General features: G+C 35.2%; 1 long non-coding RNA gene and 1 pseudogene across 11 annotated transcripts; one reads left to right on the top strand and one right to left on the bottom strand.

Moving 5' to 3' along the window:
- Positions 1-3,050: 3,050 nt before the first annotated feature.
- Positions 3,051-10,727, bottom strand: LOC130739361 (ribosome biogenesis protein WDR12 homolog; annotated as a pseudogene).
- Positions 10,728-12,377: 1,650 nt separating this feature from the next.
- LOC130739362 (uncharacterized) lies at positions 12,378-17,397 on the top strand. 11 transcript variants are annotated; one of them, XR_009019855.1, is made up of 7 exons: positions 12,378-13,109; positions 14,479-14,664; positions 14,867-15,060; positions 15,355-15,469; positions 15,545-15,636; positions 16,890-16,952; positions 17,038-17,397. It is a non-coding gene; the product is annotated as an uncharacterized LOC130739362 (long non-coding RNA). The 11 variants fall into 11 exon arrangements; XR_009019856.1 differs by having other exon boundaries at positions 12,379-13,109; positions 14,562-14,664; XR_009019854.1 differs by lacking the exon at positions 12,378-13,109 and adding an exon at positions 14,043-14,478 and having other exon boundaries at positions 14,562-14,664; positions 14,847-15,060.
- The last annotated feature ends 4,325 nt before the right edge of the window (positions 17,398-21,722 follow it).

Raw genomic sequence — 21,722 nt, 5'->3', positions numbered from 1 at the left:
TCTCATCGCCGCCCAACACCACCTTGATTCCATGGTTAGTTTTCCTTGATTTCTCTCCTAACTTTTCTCTTTCTCGAATTTCCGACTGTGCTGGTTTCGTGCGCACCTGAAGGTGCGTGAAAGTAGTTCACGCACCTTCAAGTGCGTCCAGGTCTGTCGTTTTGCATTGTCTTGTGTTTTTTGGAAAGCTATGACACGCACTTGCAAGTGCGTAGCCTAACGCACCTGCAAGTGCGTAGCCTAACGCACCTGCAAGTGCGTGATTGTGCATATGCTAATTTGGTGATGGAATTTGTTTGTGCTAGGGACCACCGAGGACAAAGAACCATCCTCGTAAAGGAATTCAAATACTTGATGCCCCATCCCCTGCTCGTATTCGTCCCACGGGGTCGAATCGCAAGAAGAAGGAGGAAGCAAACCGTAAATAAAAAGCGGCGATTGTGAGTAAGGGTTCTCGAAAGAGCAGTCCCATCACATACCCTTCACGTGGGGTTGACTTTCAAGGCCCTCGACATGTTGCGGAAGAGTCTAGTGATGATGATGAGACTGAGGAGGAGGAGGGGGAGTATGAGTCTGAAGAGGAGAATGAGGAGGATGAGGAGATGCAAGATAATGAGGATGAAGAAGAACAGGTTGAAGGAGAGGGTAGTCTTTACTTCGGAGGGGGTCCTTTTAAGTTGGACCTCCTTAAAAGTTATAAGACTCATGCTTGTTGTCAAATTTGGAAGCATTATTTAGCCCCAGAGGAGGAATATTGCAGGATGGTGCTGAAGATTTACTATCATGGCAGACATCTTCAAGGTCCGGCGGAGTTCTTTAGTCCTCGGGTTGAGCAGGTGGTCCAAAGGGCAGGTTTGGAGACTCTGGCTTACTGCAATTAAGATTAAGACTATTAAAATTATAATTTATTGTAATTATCAAAGTTAAAGTTCATTGATTGTTGATAAAAAGTATAATAAAATGTTCTTATAATTTATTTGGTGATATTAAAACTTATTAATTAATTTAAAACTTTTGAAATTCACTTCATAATTTATTGTATGGTTAAATAAATAAATTTCTAAATTGTTAAAATCATTTCAATGCTAATTATTAAATTTCAATCGTATTTTAGATTTTAGACTATTAAAATTATAATTTATTGTAATTATCAAAGTTAAAGTTCATTGATTGTTGATAAAAAGTATAAGAAAATGTTCTTATAATTTATTTGGTGATATTAAAACTTATTAATTAATTTAAAATATTTGAAATTCACTTCATAATTTATTGTATGGTTAAATAAATAAATTTCTAAATTGTTAAAATCATTTCAATGCTAATTATTAAATTTCAATCGTATTAATTATTTAAACAAAGAAAACTCTAATACTCATAATAAAATTTTTTAACACAATTATTTTTATTTTATTATAATTTACAAGTAAAATATATAATCTTTATTTCATATTTTTATTTAAACTATAATAATTTTTATATGATGTTGATAAATATTCTAAAAACAGCACCCGTGCAACGCACGGGTTTTATATCTAGTTGAGAGAATTTCTATCATTCATTTGAAGCTTTGTAAAGAAGCACAATAAATAAGTCTAAAGTGGTGTGGGGTGAGCGTATACCTCACGGTAGTAATGATATAAGTGAAGAATATCATATTTTCACTCAAAATCTTACATCAATGAATGCATTAGCCCTTTCACTCATATATTGTTCAACACTCTCATTTTTACTTGATGTAGGACTTCTTCTATTCTTTATTTTATTTTTTCTTAAAATTCTCAATAATTAGATAATTTTTCACTAATCCAAAATTTCACTAATTCGGTGAATGGTGAAGGTGAACAATATTTATCAACATCATATAATTTTTATATGATGTTGATAAATATTCTAAAAACAGCACCCGTGCAACGCACGGGATTTATATCTAGTTGAGAGAATTTCTATCATTCATTTGAAGCTTGGTAAAGAAGCACAATAAATAAGTCTAAAGTGGTGTGGGGTGAGCGTATACCTCACGGTAGTAATGATATAAGTGAAGAATATCATATTTTCACTCAAAATACAACAGTGGATGCATTAGTCCTTTCACTCATATATTGTTCAACACTCTCATTTTTACTTGATGTGGGACTTCTTCTATTCTTTATTTTATTTTTTCTTAAAATTTTCAATAATTAGATAATTTTTCACTAATCCAAATTTCACTAATTTGGTGAATGGTGAAGGTGAACAATATATTAAACTCCATTTTGAAGATGAAATTGGGGATCAAGATTTTCTGTTTCTAAATAATGTCTCATTTTATGTTTCAACCAATGAAATTATGTCGTGTTAATTAAAAAAATATGGTTGTCTAAACTACCCATGTGAGTAACTTTACCTAAGCTTACTGGCCAAATATGATTATTTATAAATAATAAATGTTATTATGGTTCTCGCACAGGACAGATGTCGAACACGATGCTGGGACAACAGGTTCGACAACTGACTAACAGTACAGAAATTAAGCCACGGCGATTGTTACAGTAGAAACAACACAGTAGCAACAATTCTATTTATAAGATAGAGAATGAAACATCATTTAGGTACAAGGTAAATGGGGTTGCTGAGACAATTCACTCTTCCCTGGCTTGGGTTTATAGCTTTTTTTTTTTTTGAACTGGCTTGAGTTTATAGCTAATTATATTGCTATGATAACATAGTTAACTTTAACTTCCATTTCTCAACAACACTTCCTTCTTTTTATTTTATTTTTTAAACAACTACTAAATTCTGTGTCTTTTTATTACCACTTATTTTATTTTTATTGCTCACTCAGGACTATCAACCACTAAAGAAACATTTCAAATATCACCAAGAATGCCTGTGATGGACAAAGGAGCCTTGTTTTGGACAAAGGAGCCTTATTTCAAAAATGCTATTTAATTACATAAACCACTGCACACAAAAATTTCACCAGACAGAGTGGTGGGTTTGCAACACTGCATATGAAAGTGTTGACTGAGAGAAAGTGACTACTTTAGTAATGAATAAATAAGAGCAAGGTCTCCAAAACTGAAGCAGATGTATTAATTAAGGGTTCACACCAATAGCCATTAGCTACAGATTTGGCAAATAGAATGAATTCAAGCTTTGCATAATTTTAAGGGTTTTTACCCCAATAGCCATCGACTACAGATTTTGTTCACAGCAACTGATACAACACTTCTCATTTGCGCCTTGGACAACTTGATCTGTTCCCAATACAAAAAAATATTTGCCCCTAACCCATACCCCTCAAAAAACATAGTATGATTGAAGTTTCCGTCACTGTACAGGAATTTCGGAAGAAATGCAAAGTTGAGTCTGCTCCACCACTGATAACACTGTCACCTTTCCACCAGTCAGCACATAGTACCTGAGTTAAACGAAAGAAATTTTACTAACGACAATTTTGACCCTTCTCAAGCGTGTAAAATAAAGATGTTCGAGAGGTATTATTTCTTTGGCTTATTAGCACTTTTGGTCCCCCAGGATTGCAAAATGTGCAAATAGAATCCCTAAACTTTAAAAATAGCATTTCGCCTCCCCGACGTTACCTTCCGTTAACAGTTTTAGTCCCTCCTTAATTTTCCATCCAAAAATTAACGTTTTCTGGATTTTCCAGAAAAATTCACCACATCTTCATCTTCTTCTTACATCCTTCCATCATCTTCATCTTCTTCAATTTTTTTTCTTCAGAAAATCAAAGTTCTTGAAACCCAAAAAATCAAACCTATTGCCTGAAATGCTGAAAATGGATCCAAATAATGGTGTTTGAATAATTAATTAACGGTATCATCTCCCTTCATCCTTCTTCTCAAGCATGATAGTTTCTTGCTAATGTAAATAACCAAGTAATACTAAATGAAATTCTCCATTCAACATATTAGGCCATGACAAAAGTGAATCAGAGAGAGTTCCAAATGATTGCATTATTCGCATTATTAAGGCCTATCCAGTATCCATTTTCAATGATAATAATGACATGGTAACAAAGAGAGGCAAACAATACAGGGCGGGCAGTACAAAAACATAAATTCAGAAGAAACATTGAGAGAAGTTTAGTGCGATGGAAGGATAATAACGAAGAACACCGCTACCACTGCCTCGCCACAAAGAGAGAACGCCTTCTTCCCTAAAAACCCAAACCCATAAACCGTTCAACCCAAAACCCCAATCCAGAGAAAACCAAAATACCGAAACCTCAACCCAAAACCCCCCAATCCAAAGAAACCAGAAAACGGAAGAACCCAGAAAAGATGGATAAGAGGGCATCACCACCACTCACATGCAGATCTGAGGAGAGATGGGACAAGGTCTGGTCATCACGTGCGAGAGAGAGGAATCGAGTGCGAAAAGGATATGGTCGTCCTTGGTGAAGGTGATGAGGCTAGATCTGGTCTTCACGTGCCAATGAGAAGAGTCGTAGTGAACATGATGATGAGATGGCAAGACAGAGATGATGAGATTCGAATTGAATATGAGTTTCAATCGATTTCGGGTTTCAATTGAAACAAGGACTGCAAGACGGAGATGATGAGATTTGGCGGTGGTGGTTATGGAAGTGGGTGATGACGTTGAGAGAAGGGAAGGTGGTGGAGGGGAAGCTCGTTGTGTTTGGGTTGTTTTATGATTTGGTGGTGGAAATGAAGATGAAGAGGGATTAACGTGTTAAACTGTTAATTATTGGATATGGAGTAAGTAAAGTTTGATATTAAGTCAAAAGTAAAACACCAATATTTTGAGTTTTGATTTTTTTGGGTTTGAAACTCTTTGATTTTCTGGAATTTTTTTTTTTTGAAGAAGAAGAAGGTGAAGATGATGGAAGGATCTATGAAGAAGATGAAGATGTAGTGAATTTTTCTGAAAAATCCAGAAAACGTTAATTTTTGGATGGAAAACTGAGGAGGGACTAAAACTGTTAACGGAAGGTAACGTCAGAGAGGCGAAATGCTATTTCTAAAGTTTAGGGATCCTATTTGCACATTTTGCAATCCTGGGGGACCAAAAGTGCTAATAAGCCTATTTCTTTGCTGCTAAAACATGGAAAGAAAGTTTACCTTGTCGCTGTGTGATTCAATGACTGAGAGAGGCCACTGCAACAACAATGGAGAAAATTAGTAGGTAAAAACCCAAAGATGACGTATAATCACCAAAATTAAAAAGTTCTTGACAGATGTATTACCGCAGCTCTCAGATCCCATAACATAACTTTCCCATCATAGGATGCAGGAAGTAAATGAAACCAAGAATTATCATGTCATTTGCAAGATGATACCCAAGAAGTATGAGAAGCAAACTGGAAAACTGGACCAGAAGTGCCTACAGAAAAGAGAAATTGTACTATAAGATACTAGCATGCATGTGATTCTCATTGGAAGTGAGAGGAAATAATTATTTGCTTTATTTAGCAGACCTGGCTTACGAGGATCCCAAACCCTAATAACAGGGTCAGAACCACCAGCAGCTATCAGAGCAGAACCTTCCCCGCCAACATCAAGGCAGTTGAGAACTTTCCCACTGAACTGTACATGGAGAGCAATGTAGCCTTAAAATTTGAAAGCTCCAACTTTTGATATAGTGGTACTTGACTACTTTTGATCGCATATGAAATCATTTTCCATGATACATTGGTATGAAAAAAAGATTCAAACAGTAAATAGATAACCATTATTGCCATGAACAAGGTTCCACTTCCTCCAGGTAAGCACTTAAAATGATTTTTTAGACAAGAACATTAAAGTAGATTTAACAAAACCTAAACTAAGCATTAGCAATGATTATCACATAAAAACATCATAATCAGTAACCATTTGAGGGAAAATTGAAGAACTAGCATACAAAGATATAAATTTTAGACAGAATCTTAGGCAGAGAACCACACAATTCAAAGATGCCAGAACTAGAGATTAACAAAGCAAACAGAATCTTTAATCTTAAGTACAAGAACAACACAAAAAAAATGATCAGCATGCCCTAATCAAGTTGCAACTTCACTGCCTGTTAACACCCATTTAAATTTTAAATCAATGGCAGAGCACCCAAGGGTAACATGTCACATAGCAATATAGCATAACTTGTAAACCAAAAGAAATTGAACTTCAAAAGTATACAATTCTAACAAAGGAGAGAGCAAGAGCAGCAATTTATCAACTTACTATATCAGACAAGTTTTTGCCCGTCTCAACATCCCATTTCCTAATACAATGACCCATGAGGCAGAGTAGATTGACTCTCGTTGCGCCCAAACTACAGAAGATACACACTGTGTATGGCCCACGAGGGTTGTGTAAGCTTCTCCCTATAGTATGTAAAACAGAGTGTTATTGCGAAAACTTGGTTAAGTTGTTGTCAAAAGCTACTGAATGATACATCAAATGGGTTAAAACAGTCCCAAAATAATATTAAACGAAGTTTTGAACTTGTCATGATTAGATCATTATATTCCTTCAAAAAATAGCTTTAAAACATCAAAATTTCCTGGCCTCTAGCCTCTAGCGTCAGTCTAAGCACGAATTTTGAGACACCATATCAGGAATTTTCTTCTATGCATGAAGTTCTTGAACAAAAGTAGGGGACAAGAGCACAGAAAACAAAGTGGGAAATACAAATAGAACCATCCTTAACTTTTTACTATTGCACTTACCAATTAAAACAATTCAGAGAAGAAAGAGTCAAATATGATTTTTAATCAATCCTTACAAGATAAATAAGGCTTCCAAATAAATAATCTTCAGGAGAAAAATATGTGACACCTTAAATTCCAATTTTAACAACACAAGTAAAACAATATAGTGCAAGGAACCTGTCCAAACCTCTAATTGAGAGTCCTCCACTTGACCTTCAACTTTTCTCTTCTTAGAAACTAGGTCATCTGCTGCATTAATGTCACTAGTTTTCCAAACATTGATGGTGCAATCCCAAGAACCGGAACAAACCTAAGCATATCAAACAACAGAAGACTGATGTTACAGAGCACTATTACACTATACATGAACCAAGGAGAGGGAATGTGAAGAAACTTAAACAAGAAAAGTGATGGAATCAGCACAAGAATTGAGTTTATTGATTGAAAAAGAACTGAGATTCCCTGAACTGAGAACCAAAGCTCAAGGTACAACAATGGAGAAAGGGAAACCCTAACTCCCTCTCTGGAATGTTTGAGAGTCCAGTCTCTCCTAGTCCCAACTGAATTCCTAACTGCCTCTAACTACCCCTTTCCCTCTTATTTATACCCCTACATAACAGTAACTGAAAGAGCTAACAGTAACTACTTCTAATATCATATATCACCATAAGGCTAAGCTATAGCCTTCCCCTTATTTCTCCTCTCATATACCTTCCTAATTGGAGGTCAATATTCATCAATCCCCCCCCTAAAAATTCCACCTTGTCCTCAAGGTAAAGGATTGAATACAAGCTATAGAACAGAACAAACTCAGCTTCCATCTTGTGCTCAAGCTACCCACTACAGCAAAATGTAACTCATCCCAGCCTGGTATGTACTGGTGAGCATCTGAGCATCTTCCAGCTTCAACCTGGATCCCATTGCATTAAGCAAATCATCCCAACATTGTTGGTATAGGTGACCATCTTCCTTGAGCTTCTGAAATAAATTCTGCAAGGGGAAAGTGCTGGAAAAACAACTGAAAAGAGACCCATCTGTAGCAAACATGCTGTCGCCTCCAGATTTTCACAACCAAGAGCAGATACTCATTGTCTTCACCCTTTTCATGCAATGAGAATTCAGCAGCCATCCTTAGGACTAACCTCAGAGACCACCTTAAGCCTTGAGTGAACATTTTCAGAAGAAACAATTGCAAGCTGTCAGCAAAGTGGGCAGGAAAATAGGAAACTCCTAACATTCCCCCACACTTCCGCTGTTATGAATCCACTCGATTCCCACTGCGAGAAACATGATGACCACCAGAAAAATGAGAAGCAATATTGCCCGGTAGAACAAAAATCCTGATGACCCTCAACACTAGCAGTAGTGGCAACCCGAATAAGGTTAATCACCATAGTATCTTTGGTGAAACCAAGCTGGCAAGTGAGCAATTTGAGAACTGAGAGTTTGCGGCCTCATATCCAACAATTTTCCAACAGTAATTAGTAGAGTGCCAACTACAGCTGTGATGTGCATACACGCAGCATGGTCCACCCTTTCCCTTGCAGCTATGATAGTGTCAATCGGGTCAACATCATGCTTCCCTAGCTCATTGATTAATTGACACTTGTATTCGATTGTGAGAACTTCATCAAGCTTAAAGTCCCTATCATCAACTCTTTGAACCAAGGTCTACCCCAACTTTCTATGGTCAATAGGATGTCAATATAAACTACTATTCCCAAGAATTTGTCCTTGTCTGCAACAATTCTCATCTTCATAACGTTCCCACCAGGATCAAATAAAAACCCATTAAAACTGTCATGTTCCTTTCCGTTGTTAAGTTGGAGATGGCTCAAGCTAGATATGAGAGCTACAATATACCTCCTTATTGAACTACATTGAATTTGACCCACTATGCCAAAAATATTTTCACATAGCTGTTTATCTTTTCCCAATCCATGCTGGTGAAGAATTTTGCTACTGTATCTAACTCCACTCTTGATAGTATGGCCCAGCCCATTTGAATGTGTTTCTCTTTTGAAAACATGCAACCCACTCCTAAATCAATGCTTCCAGTGACCGAATTGTGACCAGCCACCACTAAGGCCCAATTTCCTCCCATCAGTAATTTGGGCTTGGCCCATTGATGGAATCAGAACAAGAATTGAGTTTATTGATTGAAAAAGAACTGAGATTCCCTGAACTGAGAACCAAAGCTCAAGGTACAACAATGGAGAAAGGGAAACCCTAACTCCCTCTCTGGTTGAGAGTCCAGTCTCTCCTAGTCCCAACTGAATTCCTAACTGCCTCTAACTACCCCTTTCCCTCTTATTTATACCCCTACATAACAGTAACTGAAAGAGCTAACAGTAACTACTTCTAATATCATATATCACCATAAGGCTAAGCTATAGCCTTCCCCTTATTTCTCCTCTCATATACCTTCCTAATTGGAGGTCAATATTCATCAAAAAGCAAATAGGAACCATTTCTCCAGAAGTCTGCACGGCAACACTCTGTACAGGAGATTTGTGACCATGCAAGATTTTGAAAGCCTAACCCTTGTAGGAGTGTTGACAGCCTCATTGGTATTGAGCTTTTACACAAAGGAGAAAATATGAAATAGTAAGCATAAGCTCAATATAAGGAATTTAGTTCAGCAGCTTCTTGTAGTTACCTTCCATAGCCTTAGTGTCCGGTCTTTCGAAGCAGTAGCTATAGTAACAGTTTGCTCACCTGATTACAGTACAAAGCAAGATAACAATTCAAGTATAGTTTTAAGAGTCAATATTATGGAACACTATGCATATAAATTAGACCTAAACGTGCAAGATGTGCACCATACTAAAGATTTCCCCTAAACACATGATACAAGCATAAATGACTCTGTGCATAAAAGCATAGTGACTGGCAAACACGGTATATATTTATCTCGTGCAGTTGAAGAAATAAAGTCTTTTAAGCACATTAAAACAGTGGAACACTGACTAATATCATAAAAAACATAATCACCACCATCTTAGACAGGAATGGAAAGAGGAGAATAAGTAAATATGTAATAATTTAGTAGAATGACATTGCACTTCATGGACAAGATAAATCAGCCATAAGGCATAAGCTCAGTTATACTATTAGATACAAACCTTATGACTTTCTCAACAGAAAAAAAATTAAGCATCTACTAAAATTTCAAATTTGACTAGTGGCAATCGGAAAACTAATCAAATTTGGCAGCATGTAAGAGAAAATCCTTTGCTTTTTTATACCTTCTGGATTAACGATACAAACAGAAGAGACAGCGTCGCTATGTCCTTCCAATATATGGGAACATAATCCAGCACCTTTCCATACCCTAAAATATATATTCTTTCATATCAAGGTGTAAGCTCAGTGAATGGAGAAAGTAATCAAATGAACATAAAATATGCCAACAATTCTAGAGGAGCAAAAGTGGGTGAGCAAGTCTATTACCTTCCCAAACCATCATAACACCCAGTCAAAAAAACCTGCAGAAATAGTGAAACTGTCAACTTTATATTCTTATTGAAGGACATTCACTTCAAACAACAATTAACTTGCTAAAAAGAACCAAAATTCTAGTAATTTAGCCAGTGAAAATAACACAATGGCAAGGATTATACAAATAGGTTATAGAAAATCAAGCATTTATCCAAAGACCAAAAGTTAAGCCTATTCACGAGCAGGGTGTCCTCTGGCTACTTCCATTCAGCACACTACAAATAACCGCATCCAATGAACACCAAACCATTGATGGTGCGCTCAAACCCTACGCTATCACAACACCAATTCTCTTGCCATCATCACCAATTATGACCCAAAAGATTAAGGGAAACCAAACAAAAACCAACCACAAGGACTTAAATTCAACCTTTTCTAGCTCATAAAAATATTTCACAATCAATGGCTAAACAAAAGGAGTTTCTTCTTAAATTTTTCCAGTTGCCGAAATTAATAAAGATTGGAGTCAATAGAAAACTTAAAATTGGACCATTATGGAAAAGATGAATCATAAAAAGTCTTGGAAAATTTCCATAAAAAATATTACACATTACAAGCTTACCGAGAAGAAGAACCATCAACAGCACTGACCCAGTCATCATGTAGAGAAGGGTCTTCCTCCTTTCGTGGGGCTACAACCCTTGTGTACACAATTTCCAATGGCCTTTCCTAAAAATAGATAATCAGCAGTAGTTAGCAATGGGGCAATGACATCAGAACAAAAAGTAAAAACTGTTTGTTTCCATTGTTACAGACGAAATTAAACAAATGGATAAATTACTGTTGCATATACCCAATTTCAATCCCTGAAATTTCAACATTTTCCTTGTAAGTGGCATAAGGTTATAAAATACTTAAATTCCAGATTGAAACCCAAGGTTTTGTTCAATTTAAGATTCACGTTGAATTCAGATAAGCGCAGAATGCTGATGGTTATCGGCTTTCCGTGTTTTTGTCTAAAAAAGTTAATTGAAATGCTGAATATAGCTGTAGGAACTAGGAACTAGGAACCATTTATCTATAAAAAGTCAATTTGCAATTGATCCAAATCCAACTAAGTCAGTCACAACTCACGACTATAACAACTATGCCATTATTGCCTCATTGACTTAATTTGAACCACACCATTCCGGCTACAACTATATCACAGTCACAATTTCCATCAAGACTACCTAAAATCCACAGCATCACATTCGACACCATCCCCGTAAGTCCATAACAAAAACCAGCATTTATTAGTTTTATTGAAACATACATGCTTACACTACAAATGAAAGCTTCAATAAAAGAACATACAAAATCAAAATAAATCATTGTAATCCAAAATCCAATAGATAAAAGAAGCTAGGCCTACTTTTCAAACAGATCTAGTACCAACTTCCAAGTTAAAATTTCATCACATATAACTTCATTCAGAATGCAGGAACTTGAACAGGGATGGGGGATGATTATTTACCGCGGAAATTCCTTTAGCCAGAAGAAACTGTTCAAGCGACATACGAACGAACTCGCCATCAATCAAGAAATCAATGGAGGAGAGGCCGAGTCTGGTGAGGTCGGCGGGGATAGCGATGGCGGCGGTCGGAACTTTATAGGGTTCATCCACTTGGACCCTCCTCGTGCTAACTTCTAGAGGCGGAGACGGCGACGCCGTTTTGAGGTGTATATGTAGATTGAATATTGTAATTTTTTTTAAATATATGAATTTTTTTTATTTAACCATGGGTAACTTTTTTTTTAGAAGCAATTGAGCATCTCCGATGCTAATTCTTAGTTCTTAGCACTATTCATGTGGGCCCGTACTGCCACATGTGCTTAAGTATCTCTCAAGCAATTTTGCTCCAATTATGATTTCTTAGTTCTTAGCACTATTCATTTGGTCTCACCAACTACATTATTTTACTTTTTATTTTCATAAAGTAATAAAACAAAACTCATAAAATAATAAAGTAATTTGGATGAGAGAGAAAAAATATTTTTTTATGCTAAGAACTCATAAGAACTCAAAAAGTAAAACTCCTTATATAAGAACCTAGTTCTTATTTTTAAGAACTAAGAACTCCACGTCATTCTCTCCAATGGTTAAGAACTCAGTTCTTAATTCTTAGCTCAAAAATAAGAACTAAGAACCTTGCATTGGAGATGCTCTTAGGGAAATAGGGAAATAGTTAGTGTATTATCTACATTTTAAGATTTTCACAAATATTTAATAGATCAGGTCCTCCTTCTCCACCCCTTCCATCCTGCCACAGTCCACCTTCTTCTCCTGCAGATTTGTTTGCTTCAGCAACCACTCACCTCATCATGTTCATCATTCAACAACAAAAAGATTCAGCAACCCGAAACCATTTATCTCAAAAGTAGGCAACTTTGAGCACTAAGATACAGATACAACACCATATATTTTTCTCCAAAGATTCAAGTTTTACAAACAAAACCAAATGTAAATCTCAGCAAGCAACAACATTTGAATTTAACAATAAATGATCAAAGAACCCACGCACTGAGAACAACCTTGAAAACCCCAGAAGCAACCCCAGATCCAACATTCCCAGAAGCTTGACGCCATGGTTGCACTCAGAACAACCTTGAAAACTCCAGATTGAAGAAAAAACCCAGATGCGTTCAAGCTTTCACCTTTTTTCCTGCCATTTCGTGTTCTTTTTCTATGAAATCACTGTGGGATCTAGGGGTTTTTGAACTGTGAGAAAAAATAAGATCTGGTTCGATCTGAACCTCTGAAACTCATACCCAGATCTGGCGGTACGGTGGAGTTCGAAGGAGATGGTGGCGCCGCGCGATTTAATGGAAGAAGGAGATGGAGGTCGATTCGCGGATGGGGCCGGAAAAGGAAAAGGTAATCGTGGCGGCGGCGGCCATGGATGAAGGGCGGCGGCGAGGGCTAGGTGAGGGAGATGCATGGTGGGTGCCAGATCCATTGTTGCAAGAGATGAAGGTGAGAGAGCTCTCTGTAAAATTAGGGCCGGCTCCATTGTTGCAATCAGATTCAATTAAATGAATACTTATCATTCTCTAACTATTTGCCTAATTACTCTATTATATATTAAGTATATTAATTTTCGAAAATACAAAAAAAAACATGAAGTAGGAGGTCAAAATGCCTTGGTGTAACTATTCACAAGTTTTTACTTGTGTATAGTAAATTTTTCCGATGAATTGAGCTTCAGAAGTTTTTTTTCTTATGAAAAACTAGTAGCCTCTCTCGAAAAATCTTTATTAGGGTTCCATAATATTACAATGTCTGTCTTTCTTAGGAGCTTCTCCTCCTCCACTAGCTGTTTGAGTGGTTTATGGGAGCGCTATTTGAAAGAACTTTTTTTTTTTTTTTTTTTTGAAACTATTTGAAAGAACTTGTTATCTCTGCTCAGATGTTTATAAGCTTCTATGTTTTTAGGTTCTGTATCAGGGTCGTGGACACCACTAGGCCAATTAGGCAATTGCCTAAGGCCTCCCAATATATTTAAGGCCCCAAAAAAATTAGTATGTATAAGATATACTACTAAGACTTAAGAAATGTAATAAAATAATAAAAAATTAAGTAATATTAATGGCAACATAAGAAATGCAACGTGAGAACTTAGAAGTGCAACTTTGGTAATTATTAGTAGTAGTATTTTGTATTAATAAATTTACATTTTCTAAAAAAATAAGTAAACAAAATATCCGTTATTTTTACATTCTCAAAATTGAAAAAATTAATTTATGTTACTCATAATAGTTATTTTTTTATGACTTATATATTTATAGTATCTATCTACTACATCTTATTCTTCAGTTGCTATTCATAAGAAACAACCTATCAGCTTCTGCCATCTGGCTTTCTTCCCTTTATTTATTTTTTTTCAGAATCATCTCTGGGATATGACGTCGTTTTTACTTAACCAGTACTGGACTCTTGCATACGACGTCGTTCCCCACCTAACCTGTCTTCATCCCTCTCTCAAATCAACCCTAGCTGGCAATGGCGTGTTGCCTCTCCCTCTCTGCCCACTCCGCCGTACCTTTCGTCATCTTCTTTTCTTAGATTTCTCTTTCACATATTTCCTTTTCTCCACATTCATCGGAACCATAGATTTCTTTCCGTGTTTAAGTTGGTTTTTTCACCCACTTCTGACCAATCTATCACCTTCATCTTTTCCGATTGATCTGATGACTCCTTTATCTTCGCCGCCGGTTGCTGTTCTTTCATCATGCTTTCTCCTCAGTAGCCCAACTTTAGGTTTTACTGTTTGTTTTGATCACGATTGATTTATGTAAATTTTCGTCACTCTGACCTATGGTTCTTCGACCCATCTTTGTGTTAGGTGATAATCTTGTGGTAGTTGATAATGAGAAGGAGGAGAATAGATTGTTGAAGATGTTTGATTTGTTCACTATTTGTTGTCAGGAGAAGAGCAGAGTCAGAAGCCATAGGTGTGGTTTATTTCGTCAGCTTATGGTTTCCCTATCAGTTGAGTAAAAGAGGGCTGGTATTCATTGTGGTTCAGCAGGTTTTTTTCTGACACTCAATTCAATTCAATTTATTTCAATTTCAATTTATTTCAATTCAATTGTCAATGGTTTTTCATTTTCAGTTGTCTATAAATACTCCAATTGTGTGTTCTTCCTACTGTGCCTGCTGTTCGTTCTCTTTTTGTGTATTTGTTTAAATCTTTTGTCTTACAGTATACAGTATGTTTGTTTGGTGTATAGGGTGTCAAAATTGAGGCTTATATTAAGAAGAACTACCTCAGTAAGTTCAGGGGTGAATTTTCAGAGGGCAATGTCTACAAGATAACTTATTTTGGTGTCTACAGACTGTCCAAGGGGTTGGGTAAGCTGGAGTTTTGGGATATCTACGGCTATCCCTGGGCAGTGATTTATTTATGCACTACTTTTGAATCAATGTATGGACCCCATTTACTTTTCACTTCAAGTTCCCTGTTGATTTCATTCATAAATTTGTTTGTTTTAATTTGATTTTGAATCTCTGTTCATTGAATGGATTTTGGTTCTTCTATTGGATGAGTTTTGGTTTCTTCTTGGAGATTTAATATGACCCTGGATCATTGATTTTCAAAATGTGATCGTATCTATTTCTATTTATATTGTGTCAAGGATGACCATACCCTTTTTTTGTTATAGATTTTCTCTTTTGTTCTATGTCAGTTTCCTTTGTGTACTAATAATTTTGTTATTAGTTTTGTGCAGCTCCTACACGTTTAAACAAAAACATGCACTTTGGTTGCTGCAAGTGATGTTCTGCTAGATTCCCCAGTTATGAAGTACAACCCCATGGATTGAACTTCATAGAGGGTAATATTCTTCTCTGTGGCTATTCTTCCAACTTTGTTTCTGGTATTGCATTAATAAAGAAAGTCTCTGAAACAGTGAAGGCCCTTGGAGCAGTTTGATTTCTTCTTTGTGTATAGAATGTTTCTTAGATCCAGTTCCTGTTGGCCTTCCTAACATTCTTATCACAGGTACTTTACTTATTTTTGATAACTTCTAAGTGTTTTCATCTACTTTCTACATTATGTCATTGTATTGACTGTCATATAAGATAATCAACTTGCAGTCTAAGTTGTTCCACCTTTTTATTCCTTCATTACATCCTAGAGTATTTTGTAACTTTTAGATTTTAATAGCTTTATATTGATTATCTAATGTGATAAGGGAGTCACTATGTTAGACAAATCTCATATTTTATATTTAGCTCACTATATCTACCCTATCTAAGTGCACTTGTGCAAGACCTTACTTTTTTTTTTTATATCAAAATCTATATGAAACTGGATAAGAAGAAACTGAACAAGAGAATTATAATTTTAATAAAAATAGTTTTGTGGTTCCACAAGCTATTGCCTATTTTGATTCAAATATTGTTCATGAACTTCATGACTTTGTTCATATGGTTCTTGGTCAATTTTGTACTGCTACTGCTTTGATCATTTGCAGTTTCACTTTTGGAGTTGATAAGGTGTTTGTTTGCTAAAATTAGTATTTAAACATCTGAAGTTGAATCAACTATTAAATAATAAGAAAATATCTATGCTTTTTTATGCTTGCTACCCTTTTGGTGCATATGGCTTACTTCGTGGAGTGGATATACTTGTGATTGTGTTTATGATAGCCATTTTGATCGAGAACTGTCTCTCCTCACATGTTAAAGGGAGTCTATTTGTGTTGGAAACAATTTTCGTCTCTCCACCACTTACCTGCAATTTTAATTTGAAGTTGATGTTAATGACATGAGAGAAGTGATAAAATCTAAATTATCTTTTTTGTTGTTAAATGGTTTGTTAACAAAGTGGTCTTCAGTTCTGCTCATGCAAGGTTTAAGTAGTCTTGGTTGTTGCATGTGTTGTAGTTCTCTTTTGGCATTTCCAATTCGAATCATCTTCTTTCATCAAAGGAATTGATGAGATGTGTATGAGCTGGAGCAGGGCTATGTGTGGCATCTGTGACTAGCTTGGGTCAAGGACATCTTTTAGGGGCATTTTTTCATTGTCAATGTTTATGATTGTCTGTTGAATTCTAATAATGATGTTTTCAAGTTTGAAAGTAGTCATGCTATATAAGATTTGTTCAAAATCTGATTAGATCTTCTTTCTTAGATGCCAAAGGTCTATTAAACTTATTTTAGGCTTTAGTGAATGAGGGTGCTTAAACATAGTGATCAACATATCTTTACTTCACTCCCTTTAAATCTTGAAAGCATTTAATTTATTTTCAGTTTCAAGTCATGCTAAGATGAAAACCAAGCTAAGGTGTCCTCAGCTTGAAATGATCAATGCAAGTAAGTATTCATGTTTCAGAACAATTTATAAATTCCATTTTCTTTTATCCATGATTACTTATCTATCTTTTATCATTGTCAGTAGCCGTCCAATATTGCTGCTCAAAAGAAGTCCAACCCTGCAAGAGATACTGTGGGATGACTTTGGTACGATGGAACTAACACATGGAAACAACTCAAAAGCGATCCCCATTTCACGGCTCCTTTTGTTTTCGCAGTCTAGATCATTGGATGTGAAAGAAAATATTTGCATTATAAAATGTAGCCCTGAATCACACCTCAAGCTCTTAAAGTACTAAAAATTCAAATTTGACATTATTTTTTTATTACTGTAGTCCTTTCCTAATGATGCATTGATGAACAGGGAAGAGTATCTATGTCCTAATAGTAAAATTGGTTATTGTTATTATGTATTTTTAATTTGAAATAAAAAAGCTGCTCCTCATATTGTATTGATTTCAATATTAAACTCACTTGATTTTTTACATTAAATACATTAAACAATAAAAATATTCTACCTTTAGATTAAAATACATTAGGACAATGTTACCTACAGTATTTTAGATGAAATGCAAGAACACTTGACATGTTTTTTCTTTTTATAAAAAGACTAGGGAATCACTCACATACAAAATTGAATTCATAATAGATCAAATGGTGAAAAAATTCTCATAATAAACATGTCAAGTGTAAAAACTCCACCCGTTTCATATACGCTAAAGTGTTAATAAATAATAATCAGTTTATTATCACCTATTTATTGACAAAGTTAATAATAAAATTTGTTCATTTTAGATAATTGTGTAGATTATAAATTGCTCGTATGTAAATTAATTAGTTTATTTTGTTAAATTATAAAATTAAAAACCATAAAACGTAGAATCGCTCGTCTGTGAATCACACGGAAACGAACCAAACTTAATATTTCATAGTTATCTAATTAATGTCCATTAGTACGATGAAACATTGAGATATAAAAGGAAGATAATAACAACATATAAGCGTTCCACTGATTAAAATTGTATATTTTAATAAATATACCATTGTATTACTCCATATATATATATCAAATACTCAATGATTATAATTAACTATTTATTTGGTAAAAATTTACCCGTGCGATGCACGGGAAAACGGGCTAAATACTAGTTGTATAATGTTTTTCACGGACTTCACTCATTATTTCTTCTCTAAAAAAGAAAAAAAAAATTCATGTTAAAATGAATTATTAAATGAGATATTTGGCATTAAAGTGTTGCAAAATCTCACATTGTTTCATTCATTGTGTTCCTGGTTCTATTGTTCATAACATTTTTATTTATTTTGTTGTATAAAACTCTGATAAATGATTTTGCAGCTCAAAAAACTAGAAGGTTAATATAAAAAAATTGATAATTGATATGATATATAAGGTCTCTTTCATATTCTTGTAAAAAAAAAAAATTACGTTAACATTTTCGCCTTAGGCCCCAAAATCTCTATACACGGCCCTGTTCTGTATGATCCTTAGGTTTTGCATCGTGTTTTTAGCTTCTTGCTCAAGTGTACATGTTTGCTCTTCTTATGTATCTATGAATTGTTGTAGCATTCTTAGAGATTTATTCTCACATGTAGTTTGGTAACCCTTTCGATATTTGTTTCAAACATTATTGACCAAAAAATAAAACTTTGAAACTATTATGAAGCATATAGCATTTGGATATGAGATAAGACGGAGAGTAGGGTGTCTCTCTTAAACTGAGGGACATCGGTGCCCCATATTTTCACTTGAAATAATATGTTTTAAAAATTTCAAACGAACTTTCCTTTCCTAGAATAAAGGAAAGGTTGAGTGTTTAAAGTAGAAATAAAGGAAAAGTTGAGGGTTTAGAGTAAAAAAAAGGAAAATTTCAAACGAGTACTCTCTTTGGTATAGAAGAGAGAGATAGAGAAGAGAGAGTAGAGAAGAGAGAAGTTGAGTAGAGAGAAATAGGTGAGAAATAGAGTAGATTTATAGGTTGTTTGATATGATAAAAAGAGAAGAGAGATAGAGAAGAGAGAGACCTCTAACTACCCTAAATCAAGCCTTCACTCATTTGGAGATAGGGGTGGGAATAGGCCAGGCCGTTCGTAGGGGCCTATGGCCTAGCCTACCACAGGCCCAGGCCAGGCCAGACCAAAATGGTAAATAGGCAAGGCTTAGGCTTTTTGAAAAGCCTATTTAGTTAAAAAGGTCAGGCTCAGGCCATTCAACAAGCCTTGTAAGCCTTACAGACTAGCCTATTTAAGTAAATATGATTAGTATTTTTTTGGTAAATTGTAAATATGATAAGTATAAATATATTTTACCCTTGATGATGTCTATATATTAGAAATTTATTATAATATCTTGATATTATATACTTATTGAGATTTTTATATATTTTTAAGCAAATTGACTTATATAACGAGTCAAAGTTATAAGTCTTTTTAAAAATGAAGTGTGATTTTAAATTGGCTCTCCAACTCTAAGAAACCAACATAATCTCGTTTAGTTTCTTCACTACTTATTAGCTAATAATATTATAAGTCTGATCGTTGAAAGATTATTTTAGTATAATTTAACCCGTTAGCTTATAAGTTTGATAGCTTTTTACAGATAAATTTGTTAACAAACGTAAAACTGTTGTTGTGAAACGGGCCTTTAAACAGGCTACCAGGCCAAGCCAGGCTTTCGGAAGGCTCAGGCCAGGCTCGAAAAAAAGCCTTTGATAGGCCATAGGCCAGGCTCAGGCCTTAAGATTTTTAAATAGGCTAGGCCTATTTAAGCAAAGCCTACCTAGGCCCAGCCTATTCCCACCCTTATTTGGAGAGACCAAAAAAATGGTAGGACCCACCACTTTTTCTCCCCTCTATCTCCCTGACTCCCTCCTCTCACCTACCAAACACATATACTTCATCATTCCTCCCCCTAACTCTTTCTTCTCCATCTCTCTCTATCTAAACCTCCCTCTAACAAACAAAGTGTTATAGTTGCATTTGCCAAGAAGGTTCTCCAACACTCTGAGACAAGCTTGATCGCCGTCAACGGCAAGAGCACGCATGCCCACCGGAAAATAGTCTCCGGAAACATCATCACCCGCCAAAGGGTTCCCCACAGTCACATCCATCTTGAGCAAAGAGATCCAATTGACTACAGAACGTTGTTTCTAAGCAATGGAGGAGAAGAAGAATTGGAAGTGAGAGAAATGGAGGGTGTGAGAACTGAGAAGCAAGCAAGTGTTAATGAAATGAACTGAACTGAAGTAACCAAATGTTACCGTTTGTATAATGTCTCGGTCACTTGGAATTTTTTTTTTTTTTAAATTGATATCAATTGAATTGATTTGCTGTAAAAATAAAAAAAAGATCTCAATTTATTCTTCATTGATTTCTTTTTTATTAAAATACCGTGTGCAATTTCAAAAATAAAATGCCGTGTGAGACTTTAATTAATGAAATTGATCTTTGATTGATTCGGTCAAGTTAAAAATATGATCTTACAAATTGATTCGGTCATTTTACTTTTTTTTGAAAGTTATTCTTACTTTTTTTTTTTTTTGTTACAAATGGAATGAAAACAAAGCGCAAAAGCTAGACAACTACATCCTGACAGAGCAGAGGTACAACAACAGCCGGAGGAATGCACCAGACTTTCCAATCCCAATTCTCACGAACTGCAATCCTGGCCAAGGCATCAGCAACTTGATTTCTCTCTCTCGGAATATGAACAACGGTAACATTCCAATTACGAGCGAGTAAAGCCCGACGAGCCATGATATCTTCCCTGTGCCAATAGGTGCTCGTTATTTTTACTTTAATATATTATTATAAAACAAATTTTGAATTTTATTTACATTATTTATTTCTTAAGGTGCGTGATACCACATTTCATATTTTTTTTACAGATTTTTGAAATTAGATTCGTACAAAAAAAATTAAGCAAACAATATAAATAATATGATTTACTAATGAATATCTCATTTTTATTTTAAATGACTATTTGTTCATTTAATAAGTCTAATTGATATCTAAAGATAATAAATAGTTATAGGTGATACATTTTAAATGTCTAAAAGAGAGAAATATATAAACACAAATTTCCAACTTCAAGGAACATGAGAATATCATACTTCGTGTTATCATCATTAGAACTCAATAGAGTAGCTAATTGATTAGCTGAAAATTCTCATGAGCTGGATTTTGGCTTGCACAGATGTATTAGATGGTCCTTCTCGAGATTATAGGATGAGAGTTTCATTCATGAGCATTATTTTAGTTTAAGACTTGTGTTTTCGGACATTTCGCTCTCCTTTAAAAAAAATCACATGTATATATTGTTTCTACAACATAAAACTTTTGGATTCGTCCCAGCTGTGTTGTGTTATTCTAACTGAAGCAAATATTTCGGGTTCAAGTGCTTGTAAATGAATGGAGCTCGAACGCGTTTTTTTTTTTTTTTTGTGTAAAACAAGTATTATCTGCGGGAGGCAATCATGTTTATGTACTATGAACATATTTATGGGGTTTCCATAGAACTCAAACTTGAAACCTTACTTAAGAGGAATCAAGTATGTACCACTTAAATCAATTATCTGTCGATAGTTTTATCTTTAGTTGTAAAAAAATACTCAATGTGCGTTCTATCCATTGACCATTGTTATAAAAGATTTGTATATTAATTAGATTAATACTGTACCGTTATGGACTTTGGACCGGATGGTCAAGTCCCTACCGGAAGGCTAGGCTGCCCTCTGAAGTTTGGGCTGGACA

The sequence above is a fragment of the Lotus japonicus genome, chromosome 2 (assembly GCF_012489685.1).
Source record: "Lotus japonicus ecotype B-129 chromosome 2, LjGifu_v1.2".
Lineage (NCBI taxonomy): Eukaryota > Viridiplantae > Streptophyta > Magnoliopsida > Fabales > Fabaceae > Lotus > Lotus japonicus.
Note: the sequence above shows the minus strand (reverse complement) of the source record. Positions and strands in the feature narration are given on the sequence as shown.